This window comes from Drosophila innubila (assembly GCF_004354385.1).
Source record: "Drosophila innubila isolate TH190305 chromosome 3L unlocalized genomic scaffold, UK_Dinn_1.0 0_D_3L, whole genome shotgun sequence".
NCBI classification, from domain to species: domain Eukaryota; kingdom Metazoa; phylum Arthropoda; class Insecta; order Diptera; family Drosophilidae; genus Drosophila; species Drosophila innubila.
Window position 1 is genome coordinate 279,003 of NW_022995376.1, and position 12,876 is coordinate 291,878.

At 32.5% G+C, this 12,876-nt stretch overlaps 1 protein-coding gene across 1 annotated transcript in view; it reads left to right on the forward strand.

The window, feature by feature from the left end:
- The first annotated feature begins 12,487 nt into the window (after window positions 1-12,487).
- LOC117788584 (lysosome membrane protein 2) overlaps window positions 12,488-12,876 on the forward strand; it is a 28,478-nt gene continuing 28,089 nt past the window's right edge. Inside the window, exon 1 of the mRNA XM_034627373.1 lies at window positions 12,488-12,501. The gene's annotated coding sequence lies outside the window, so the exon portion shown is untranslated. The remainder of the gene's footprint in view (window positions 12,502-12,876) is intronic.

Here is a 12,876-nt window from a genome sequence, read left to right on the forward strand (position 1 = left end):
ACATATACACATACATATATGTACAAAGGAATATATCCACTCTTAGCTCTCTTCTTCTGCTTCTGCTATTGTTGTACGCTTTTTATTTGATTTTATTTGTGTGAAAACAATAAAAATTTAATTTTCTTGTTTTGTTGTTGCCTTGAACTGCTCGCTTTTCATTCTGTTTGTTTTCGCTCCACATTATTGTTGTTTTCTCTCTTGCTCTCGCTCTCTCTCTCTCGCTCTTTCTTTTGGTATATCTTTTGTTATTCGCTAACAACCTGAGTACACTGTGGTATGCGCACAGTGGGCCCGACGTGTGCTCTATGTATGGGTTTTTATTAAATCTATTCATAATTGTATTTTCCTTTACACTGACCGCTTATAGTTGGGCATCGGGTAAATTTAATAATAATAATTAATTGATCTCTATATACAATATTTTTCAAACTAAATAATAATTAAATATTTAATTTTTAAAATTTTTAGATCGTTTTTTTGAAATATTTTAAAAATGTGTGGAACTATATCGAGTATTGAAAAGTATAGAATAATTTAATGTCTACAATCTATTTAAATATCGAATATTACATTTTACTAATTTTATTTGTATATAATAATTGAATAATATATAAGGTTTATTTTAGAATTATTTTTACTAAGATAATTGTGCATTTTATACTCGATTTAAATATGCTTAACAAATTAGTTAATAATAATAAATGGCTGTGCAATGATCAGTCAGTGAGTCAACATCATGAGCTTAAAACATAAATATTTTAGGCACAATTTATATGCATATATGTCAATGGATTTGATTGAATGTATATATTGTGTGGGTAAGGTGTATTATTCAGTTAGTTGCCACTACACTGAGTGTAGTTTGTCGCATGAATTATGCTCCAGCATTTAGCCAAACTTCCATGCCACAAGTTGTTCATGTCCACACGCAATTTGTTGCAGCAGGGACAGAAACCGGACAAACAAACAAGAGCCAAGAGTCAGTAGATTAACTTTTATTATGACCGCAAATTAGTTGTCCTCGGCGCGTTGATGACGACAATCGACAATGATGACTTATTTACTAGCCAACAATAATGAAATTCCCAGAGTGTTGCCAAATACATAGGGCCAAGTTGACAGCATTCAACTTGGAGTCCTGGCGTTTATGTAAGCTTAGAAACTGACTGTGCCTTTCCTTATGACTTTTATGTGTGTGGTGCTACTCTATTGTATATTACACATATAGCACTCACTCACACACACACACACACACACACACACACTCTCTTTCTCTCCATTAGGTAGACAGAGAGACATAGAGTAAAAGCAACCCTTGTTTTGTAGCTTAACGAAAAGTGCAAGTGGTTGCCCCGTCGTCCTTGTCATCGTCCTCTTCCTTTTCCTCTTACTCGTAGGGGGCGTGGCCTCACTCGAATTGGAAGCTCATCATTGAGGAGCAAGGAGCACTCTTAGGGCAACAATAAGAATAAGGATAACAAAGCGCAGACCTTGTTAGTATTTGTGTGTGTTAGCCTGGCATTGTTTTGCCAGCCTTTTTGCGCTGCCATTTGTGGGTTTTGTGCCTTTCAAAAGGATTACTCCGCATCTAGCATCCTTCGCTGCTGCCACTACTGCCACTGCCAGCGAGTACATAAAACATGCTCATATAAGCGTATAAATATGTGATAATAATGATTAAAAGTTCTCATCATGCCTTCATCATTTATGCAAAGGATTTCACTCCCTGATTTCACTCCTCGCTGTCTCTCTTCATCTGTGTCTCTATCTGTATGTGTATTTGTACTTGTATTTGTGAGTGTCCTTACATTTTTATTTGGCACCCAAAGCTAGCGACGGCTTTGCATCATGTGGGTGTCTTAAATTTTGGATTTTGGCTGAGATTTTAACGAGTACTCTTCAATTTGCCAACAATTTTTTGGTACTTTGCCAGTTGTCACTGCGAATCCCTTATTAATATATATGTAACTCTTTGTCCTGGCTGACTGGCTGACTGACTGAGCATTGTTTAGGCCAAACCCTAACGCGTAGGAAGTTGATAATTTCACACAATATAGATGAGACTTCAACGTCAATAATCGGCAAGCAATAATAACTTTTTTTATTCTTTTAATTAATTTTTTTTTAAAGTTTTAAGAAATGTATCATACTAGCATTAAGTAGACACAATTTTAAGACCAAGCCATAAGACTTTATATACATACGTGTCTATATGTCTACATGGATATCCTTTTGAAACTGCCATAATATGAAGACAATTATTTGATAAGTGGACTGAAGAGGTACAGAGGCATTATTGCTCGTGTCTCTTTACTTGACAAGTGAAAAAAGGTCACAATTCACACAGATTTTTTTATTGGTGGGTGTTACCTCAAAAACCCCTCCAAAACATAGCCAGGCAAGTGTTGAAGACAAATTTGAATACAGACAAAAGTTTTAATTGTTTTTTAGCGCAGAATTGCGAATCATTTCTACTTTTGTGTGTGTTCTAAAAGTGTCTGCTGAATTGGAAATATGTAAATGATTTGAGTTTTGTGCTTTATTTAAATAATGTTGGTTGCCTATTGTTTTCTCAGCTTTTGGCTTTTAACTGACTTTTGTGTAGGGTTCTCTCTGGGTGTTTATTGCTGTTTGTTGCCATTTTCCGATCTGGGTTACATTTGCTCCCACTCTAAGATCTTACAAAAATTGAATTTTGGAAATATGGGATGTTTGGTTTTAGAAATATTTAATATTGCTTTTGAGTTGACTTTGAGCTAGAAGTGATCTGTAGAGCAGGCTTAAATCAAGTTTTTTTTCAAATACTTCCGGCGATATCGATGACATCTTCATCTCAACTTGTCGACAGTCAAAGATGCCACTTTTGGGGCACAGCAGAGTCTTGCAATTTTATGATATCGTGAAAATGCCAATGGAATGTAATTGACAGCCGCATCATTATATGGATATCATTATCGTGTACTCGAATCGTGTGTATCGGCACGAGAACGACGACAATGGACGTCGATTCCACGCAGAGTCAAATAAAAAAAAGAAAACAGATATAAGGTAAAATGTCACAAGATGCTGGGAATACGCTTATGTTTGGTTGAGGGCGTGGATGGGCAATATAATAAAGCGCAAACATTTATACACGACACTCGAGGCGAACGTTATTGAAGAGCATAACAGAGGAGAGAAGAGGGGGAAGAGAAAAGCAGAAAAGAGGAGTTCATGAGTCAGGACAACCGCCGCCAAGTCAACTGTCGATATCAGCTGCTACCCGATAATACTGCCCCCTTTGCTCCCTTCCCAATGGAACTCAATGCGAATTCTGTTTGCTATCGATTTTCAAAAGAACGTTTATTTTATTTTTATTATACGGAGGGTAGCTGGCAAATTATGGGCTTTTCATAACGTTAACAGTCGCATAAATACCGCTCTCTTTGTGTCAACCAAGTAGAAAAAATGCGATAAAAGATTATAAACTGTGTGTGTTGGTTGGTTGGTTCTGGCTTTTGGCTTTGGCACAGGCTGCTGGACAGCAGGATGAGGGCAGGAAGAGGGCCAGCATGGTGGCGACATCTGTTTCCGACATCTTTTAATAAAATTTTCATCTTTATTACGAAACGATTGTTTTACGTGCCCAGTTCTACACTCACTACTTAATCTAGACGTGTCCTGGCACACTGCAAGCAAGTCCTTTTGCGGCTCGCGATTCAACTTGAGCGCCTGTGCGACTCCGCATATCCGATTCCCTGCTCCTGCTCCTGTTCAAGAGGAAGTAATTAGAATGAAGCGATTTTTAGTTGCCGTCTTTGCAGAAAGTTCTGCACAACTTTATTTTTCACATTCTGTTATTTTTATTTTACTTCGTACTTGCCACACATAAAAGTTGGATGCAGAATGAGTAAAGTTCATAACTTGACTCTATGAAAATTAACTTTTATTACACAGTTTGTACACTGATAAAAAAAACGAGAACATTAAATTCTTAAAGCTAGAAAACACATCCTGGTTTTATAAAAGTATCTAAATACTCAAGACAGCCATTTAAAAAAAATAAGCACGTTTGTACTATTCAATTTTTGTTTTATTTTGATAAAAAAAAGGGCCTTTTATCTCTCAATGAATTCATCTCAGCTATGTTGTGTGAAAATTTTAGCCTCCTAGGTCTTACGGTTCGGGCTGCATAATGATCAGTCAGTAATGACAAATAGTTTTATACATATGGAAATAAATTTGTCTGGCTTGATAATTTTGTTTATAAATACATATTAAAGATATGTTTTTCGTAGACAAAGCTGGACTCGAACCCGCGTTTGTTTTCAAACTGATATTTAAGAGTAAAATATTTAAGATGAATGTTCTTGATTTTAGTAATTGGTATTTTTTTCAGTGCATACAAATGAAAATACGCATTGAAATATGAGTATATGTGTAAAATGTTGTGAAAAGTGGACAGAAAACAGGTGCTTGTATTGAAATAATTGCGAACTTAATTGCTTAATTTATTAATATTACACAATGCATAATTATTAATGGCTTGTGTGTGGTTGTCCTGTGGTTTCCGTTGCGGTGGTTTCCTATCAAAATATTTAAAGTATTGGTAATATTTAGTGGTCAGTTGAGTGGTAAAAGCATTGCATTTTTCCAGGCTATTTATATAAATTAGTATTTAACATAGTATTAAAATCGCGATTTATTTTGAACAGTTTTAAAAAGAGTCTTAGTAGATGAATCGCTGGGTGAATGAACATATAAAGGGAATATTTTGCAATATTTATTTTATTTGTTTTTGTTTTTTTTTTTTTTTTGCAAATTTTAAGCTCAGCAGCTTCGATTTTTGCATTGATATTCGCATGAAGGCGCAGAATAAACGAACTGGAAAATTTCCATGTGGCTATTCACATTTTTTGCCCTCATCCAAACTGACCGACAATAAAAATAATAAAAATAAGAAGAGCGAGAACAACAAATAAATAAACAAAGTGCTCAGTGGCTTTAATGAAAATACAGAGAAAAAATAACAATATTTCCTGAATTCATAATAATCATAATAATGTTAATTAAATTGTTTGGACTAAAACTTGTTGGAAACTAATTTTTTTATTGCATACAAATTGCATAATTAGTCAAAAGTAAATGACAGAAATTTAGAACTCAAAATTGAAAGGGATGCGCAGCTGAGGAAGATGATATAGGGAGGGGAAGAAGGAAAGAAGGGTTTTCTAAGGCAAGGCAAATGAATGTGTTGTTGTGATTAATAAAATTACACAAAATCACAGCAGCAACAACATACAATGAAATTTGACAGCTCGAAACAATAACAACAGTAGCAGCAACAACAACCACAACAGCAACAACATCAACAGCGACAAGGGTTGCTGTTTTTACCTTTTGAATGCTCCGGCAATTTGGGCGTTAAAAAAAGGCTCATCACTTGACACCGCCAAATGTCTGCCAAATGTGGCAGCAACAAGGCGCAGACAGGGACAGAGATACAGATAGAGAACGAAACAGAAACGTGGACAGGAAAAAGTAAGAACACAAGATTCGATAGGCTCGACTATTAGATGCCCAGTACCCGAATTATTAGCAATAATTTTTTCAATTCTAGTGAAATGTCGATTTCATTAGCACTACTTTCTATAACGCTTCTGAGCAGGGAATAACACCGGCACAGGAACCGTAAATCGAAACTAACCGTTTCATTTTTTCTGTTGGAACTGAAATCGTTACCGAAGTAAATCTCTGTCAAGAACCGAATCCCGAAACGCTTGTACCGGTTCGGTTGTGGTAAAGTTGCTAGCTCAAATAGTTGACCAACCTTCAACAGTCATACCTTGCTCAAAACTGAACCAAGCGGATTGTCATTTTGAGCATGATTTGGCCTCTTAATTGATTCTGCATTTACATTTTTATCACCCAGAAAATTTAATATTTTTTCGATACTAAGCCATTTATCATCCATTTTTCCATACTTACCCCTTGACATTTTTTCAATAACTTTGATCTCTCATAACTTCACTTACTTAATTTTCAAGCGGAATATCATATACCTTTAAATTGATTCTGAATTTAAATTTTTATTATCTAGAAAATATGACCTCTACACTAAAAAAAAAGACCAACTTCTAAAATCAAGAACATTCATCTTAAATAATTTGTTCTTAAAATAAATTAAAATAACGATTATTAAATTACCGATTTTAATTTTAAGAACATTTATTCTTAAAATAAGAACTTGGTCTTATTTAAAATGTTCTTAAAATCAAGATGTGTTCTCATAATTTAAGAATTTTATGTTCTCGACGCATTTTTTAGACCAAAAATCTTAGTTCTGAGACCAAAATCTTGATTTTCTGGACCTCTAGGTCTAGCTAATTATTTCGATGTCATGTTTATTATAAAACGACATCTTAACATTTTAAAATATTTCAAAATTGATTTGTTGTACCGTTCCGCACCAGTACTGATACCGGAGCCGAAAAAAAAAACTGAAATAGAACCTTTTACCGATCTCAATGCTGTAGCTTAAAAATTTGTTCGTTCTATTCAGTTTTTACTTATTGCTTTAACTGTGAGATCTGTATAGGTTTTTATACCGACGGACAGACTTTGTCAAAAATCCAATGGCCTTTGTACCCTTTAGTTACTGGGCTAATAAAGGCCAAGCCGATTGTTGTTGCAGCCTTTAAGGCGTATCATGCCACAAGATGTTGCAACGTGTGAACAATTTGGGAAAAGAAGACATTGCCGCTACTTTAACAATACTTTGCTCTACACACGAGTACACTGTACACGAGGGATGGGCAAAAGGGGCATCTTGAGGCGAGACTTTAATTAATTTTTATATATTTGCCGTCCGCTCTGTTGGCCCTATTGTGTTCGCCTGAATTATGTGACTCACTGTGGGCATTGCCAGCATTGTGACTCCGATTGTGAAGTGCAGTTCCAAGATCTACTTAGCCAGGCGTAAGTAAATTGAAAATTTATGTTGGCTCCCTTTTTTTTTATTTTGCTTTGAGAATAATTGTTGAATGGCTTGTAATCTAGTGGTAAGTAATTAGTCAAAAATTACAACTACATATGTCATTTACGAGAGTGGAGTTAAAAGAGTTTAAGCTATGGAAACTGAAGTACAAGAAAAAGTTGACAGATTAAATAATATTATTTTTCACCTTTAACAAGAATTAACTTTTTTGAATTAGTCCTTAATCTTACTGCTTGATTGAATTACTTATTTTTATATTGTTTTGCACATATATTTTGTAGATTTAAAAAAATCAAAAACCCAATATTCTTGATTTTAGAAACCTATCTTGCTTTACCAAAGTGCAGCCTCTTCTGATATATTTTCTAATATTAGCCACTTTTATAATTGTTCTTTATCTACATTAAATAAATTTGTCTCGGGAATTTAGAGTATGATTCCACATGATGCACCCGCACTACCCTAAAAGTGGCAACACTGAATGTTACGCTTATTTAGGTAACAGATTGTGCTGAAATATATCGTATTGAAAGATTGACGACTCACCATAAACATAAAGGCATAAAGAACAATCGGAATCAACTCATTTAGGGGATGCCTTTCATTTAGATGCGGTGTGAAATAAATGAAAGGGTGGCTCGATGATATGTCATACGAATATGTGCAGATATCTAGAGCAATAGTTGCCTTATAAATGCGATTAGGTTATGCAATAGAAATGAAAATGATAATTAAATTCGTTCTGGTCACGTGTGGGATGAAGCATAAATTGGCTTATAAAAGACAAAGCTGGAAATATGAATTGATTATGAATTAAATTAATAAATGTAAATTGTTCAAAAGATCATTCTTATATTTAAGAAAGCTTTTTCGCTCGAATTTCAAATAATAACAATATTTAATACTTAAATTAAAATGGGCTTATAAAAGACATAGCAGTAAATATGAATTTATTATTGTTTTAATTAAAATTGTAAATTCTGTGAAAATTGATTTGCTCTAATTCCTAATAATACCAATAATAAATACTTGTATTAAAATCATTTTCGGCTTTCAATTAACTAGCTGCCAGAACTTTGGGTGAAAGCCTGAAAGCCCGAGGCGTTGAATTTTTAATTAATCCATTTTCTCCTCTTTTCCCACATTTTCCCCATTTTCAAGCTGCTGTTCATTGTTGCATCTCTGATGGACATTTGGCGTCTGTTTTTGAATGAAGCCTTCAAAGCACATTTGGCATTTTGGTTTGGTTTTTGCACTCAACACACACAAATTTTGATTGCACATTTTAATTTAATTTCTCATATCTTTTAACTATTTACTCCTATTTGCATAGCTGTAGATATTATTTACATCTATACAAACTATATGGGTTTGTTTATTTTGATTTGATTGACATTTTAAGCGAGAATCAATTACAATTACCAAAAGGGTTGCATTTACATAATTAATAAGTATTTGCATTGCATATGTTTGTGATGTGTTTGATTTGCCAATATTTGAATTGAATACATGAAATTTGTATCTAATTTGAATTAGATATCGACTTAGACTCGTGTAATACATCCTATTCTATAGGTATCAACTATATCATATCAATAATATTTAGCATAGTATGTTGAAAACAATGCCAACAAGTATAAGATGCTCTTATTACAGATTCAGATACAACTCTTAAGATACATTCTACATAACTAAGCAATATTGTGGTATATTCATATGTACACGTATATGTATATGTATGTAGCACTCACATCAGCAGGTCAGTCGCATAGTTCAATTAAGGCATATTAAATATGCCAAAGTTCAGGAGCACAGCGAGGGTTTCGCTCACTTAATTTATCAATACAAATTAAACCGTCTACTATAGAAATGTGCAATATTAAAATTAAAATTATATTCTACATTTAAAAATTAAATTAATTTTATTACCCGCACTCCGCTCCTGGTCAGATCACTTAAGCAGAATTTCTTGTATAAAAGAAATCTCAAATTGAACTGAAGATCTCGAACTAACAGTTGAAATCTAGAAGTCTTGCTTAGACATTCGCAACTTCATGTCAAATGGTGCCGGAATAATTTGGGATAGTTCATATTAAAAACCAAAACTAATTATAAAATTTGTCTCACTTAGCTAAAATAAAATATGTAAATAATTGGCCGGTTGATGTGTGTGTAATATTTGTATTAAAAAAAAACTGAATTAACAGAATATTGCAGTCGATTGTACAATGATTAAATAACAATTGAATCATAATTAAGTGTCAACCGTGTGGGGAATATTGAACGAGTTAATTACATATATCAAGTGAAATAACTGACAATGGATGAGGGAAATAGAACATGCGTGAATATCGATACTGAGTACCTTAATGGGTGGCTGAAGGTGAAGAAACTGTAATAAATAAAACGAGCATCGTTTACAATTTATGACCTACATTGATAGAGGTCCCAAGGTTATTATAATTACTATTTAATTATTTAGTGTCAATTAAGAACAGTTGATTAATATTAAAATAACATTATGAAAAATAGGGTCATAAAAATAGGTTCATAAAATCATACAGTACAATCGCTATAAACTATCGGTTTTCACACTAAAATTAAGAAAAATGTCGCAATGGCTTTTTATTTTATGGTGATACTATCTATTTGATAGAAAAATATTTCTTAACAATAGAATTTTTTTTTCAATTTTCTAATTTTATGTTTATGACGATTTTTCTAAATATATAAAATAAAGTTTCTCAGTGTAGACTAAGTATAAGTGTTAGTGTAAGTATGCTCTAGTTCAAGCTAGCTGGGATCAACCAACAAGAACTGTAGGCTTAAGTTCTATATGCAACTATGCCAATTTTCTATCAATAAATTCCAGAAAAGAAATTTTTTTTATAATTTTCATTAAATCACCTGTTGTCGATTTACAATTATGACAATATATATTTTAATGATGTTTACACATTATTAAAATGAAGTTAATTAATTATTATTAAACTAGTTCAGTTAATGTGGATCCCATTAAATATATATTGCTTTCGATGCCTGTTGACTCGTATTGTTTTTCTTTCTTGCAATAAAATAATCAATGAAATTATTAGAGCTCTCTAAGATAGAAAAGTTGTTATCTGGAAATTGTAAGGTACACAATAAAATTAAAATTAATGCACTAGACTTAGTATTTATTAATTATATACATTATTAAACTATTTACTATATTTGATTGTTGTTGATTCTATTTGTTTTTCTTGACTCAACAAAATTATTAATTCACTTAGTGAGGAACCACAAGTTGTTAATTCAAAGTTGTAATACACTTAATACAATTAAAATTATTTACATTAAACACTTAATTAAAATTATAATTAATTTGTTCTAGTTAAAAATAATTTTACAAGCGCAAATTGAGGGCGTAATATATAATAGTATTCTCATTATCGCCTCCTTTTTCTAGAATAATTAAATCAACGTGTTTCTAATGCAAGTTTTTAGCAACTTTTCCAACTGGAATTCCCGTTGTGATTAATTAAAATTAAATGCATAGTTGATTGGGTTGCGTTTGTTAGTTTTGAATAAGCGAATTATTTATTTAGAGCATTTAATTTTAAAATAATGCCATATTATAAATAAATGCATAATTGGAATTATATTGTACTAACTACAATAAATATTTAGAAATGTATTGGTTTTAGGTTGGCTTTCGTTTGATTTGTATTTCTTGAACACCCCAAAATATATTTTAGTAAATAAATTTTCTGCCTAAAGGTATGCAAGCTTTTTACAGATCTCTAAAGCAACAACCAAACAAAGCTACAGTAATAATTCAATAATAAAAAAATATATTTTAAATAAATCGAGAGATTAATTTTGTTTAACATAATAATCTTAGTTCAGTCCTAATTTATTTTCCAGTGAGTGGGAAGACTTTTGAAAACTATGAACACGAAAGGATTATTAAACAAGACATTTTTCGAGATCACTATGGACGGCAGTTCGCGCTAGTGACGAAAGCAGCACGAAGGGTGCGAAAGGCGACTAGCAATATATACAGCTAATTTGAAAATTTGCTATGGTTGTCCGATCAGATCGAGTTTTATACTGATCGAAAGGCTTAGTCCTATCTATTCCATTTCAAAAATCTAGAAATGTTTGTTCTACGACTTTTTGAAGAAACCGCTAGTTTAGCGGGAAAACGCTCAATCCCGCTTTAGCAGTAATTTTTATGTACAAAGAAGCTCACCCTTTTTGCATAAGTGCACAATGCCAATTTTCGTTTTTTTTTTGTTTTATTAATTTATATTTTTATTTAAATTTTTTATATTAAACTGAATTTTGTTCGTCACAAAATTGGATATCAGAAATTTTGGGCTAGAAATTGCCCACTAGCCATTTACCTCGTGTAGAGGTTTTTTTTGTGGTCATAAATACACTCAGAAAATTTAAAAACTACAAATTTTGTAAAATTTAGGAAATTTTCTATATTTAACTGCAAATCACCTTTAAAAATGGATCGAAAAAATAAAAACGTCTATATTTTTTAAGGGTGTGACGGCTTTAAAATTAGAAAACCTTGTCTAAAGTTCTTAGAGTTTAGCCACATGTATGGTAAAATTTTCTTATATTAAGAGTGTATCGTCTTAGAAATTAGAAAAACTCTTATAATTTGAAAATTGTCTCATAATCTAAAAAAAATATTTTCAAAATGTTTAGATAGAAACCAGGGTGCAAGACGCATTTGGTGTAATTTTTAGGGCGATTTTCGAAAGTTTAAAGTGAAAATTGACTGCTTTAGTTCTAATACTGTATGATTTTTATGAAAGTAGGATTTCAATATTCTACAAATAAAGCAATTACGAAATAAATGTAACAGGGTCACAAGATAAATCGAAACTTTTGACTGAAGTTAATTAATGTAAAAAGTCTGCTGGTAATTATTTCCATATCAGCGCCTTTATTGTGGTATATGTATACGCAGACATTGCTCCCCCCTCTTTGGCAGACGAATCTCCCTTCTGAATAAAATAAAAAAATTATTATTTTATTTTATTCATTATTATGGTGTCCTTCGTAGAGTAATTGAAAACAAAAAAGTGAAGAAATCAACGTAAATGCTGTGTAAACTCCTCGAGCTGTTGCTTGACTTCTAAGCCAGCTGTCTGTGAATTATGGCCAAATAAAAAGACCAAGTTGAATACAATGTTGACTTTAGTTGTTGCCGTTGTTGTTGTAGTTGTAGTTGTTGGCAGTATGCTTTGTAAACCCGTTTATAAGAGCCCATTTATGTTTGAGTAATTGAAATACATGTAAAAATTATTGCACTTCATGCCTCACATTATGGCAATATCTTTATAACATACAATATTAAATAGACATATATCATATATATATCATACACACATATACTTGTATTATTTTGCTAGGTCATTTCTCATACGATTTTTGTTGTTGTTTTTTTTTTTGGTACGTTTCTGATTTCCGATTCGCTTGGCAATGGGATGCCATTTGATCTTTAGATCTTACGATCTTTAGTAAGCTACGAACCCAGACCTGTTTCCTCCTCCTACTCAGGTAAATCAACTTTCAATGTGAAGGATGGTGCTAAGTTGTTATTTGACATTCTGGTCACACCCTTTTTGTTGCTAGTAAGACTATCTGTTATATCTATACTCGTATGTGATAAATGTGATGTACCCGTAAAAGCACGATCACGAGCACTCACATTACACTCGAACTCGTATTTGCACGAAAATATCAAGAATTGTGAAATTATTAAGTAATATTCATCTACAAGCCCTTGAGCTGGCGAGCAAAGCCCTTGGGTACATAAAGGTGCGAAATGCATTTAGGTTCTATTTTCAGATCATTCAAAAAAAAAGCCGACCGATTTTTTAGCAAAATGTCAT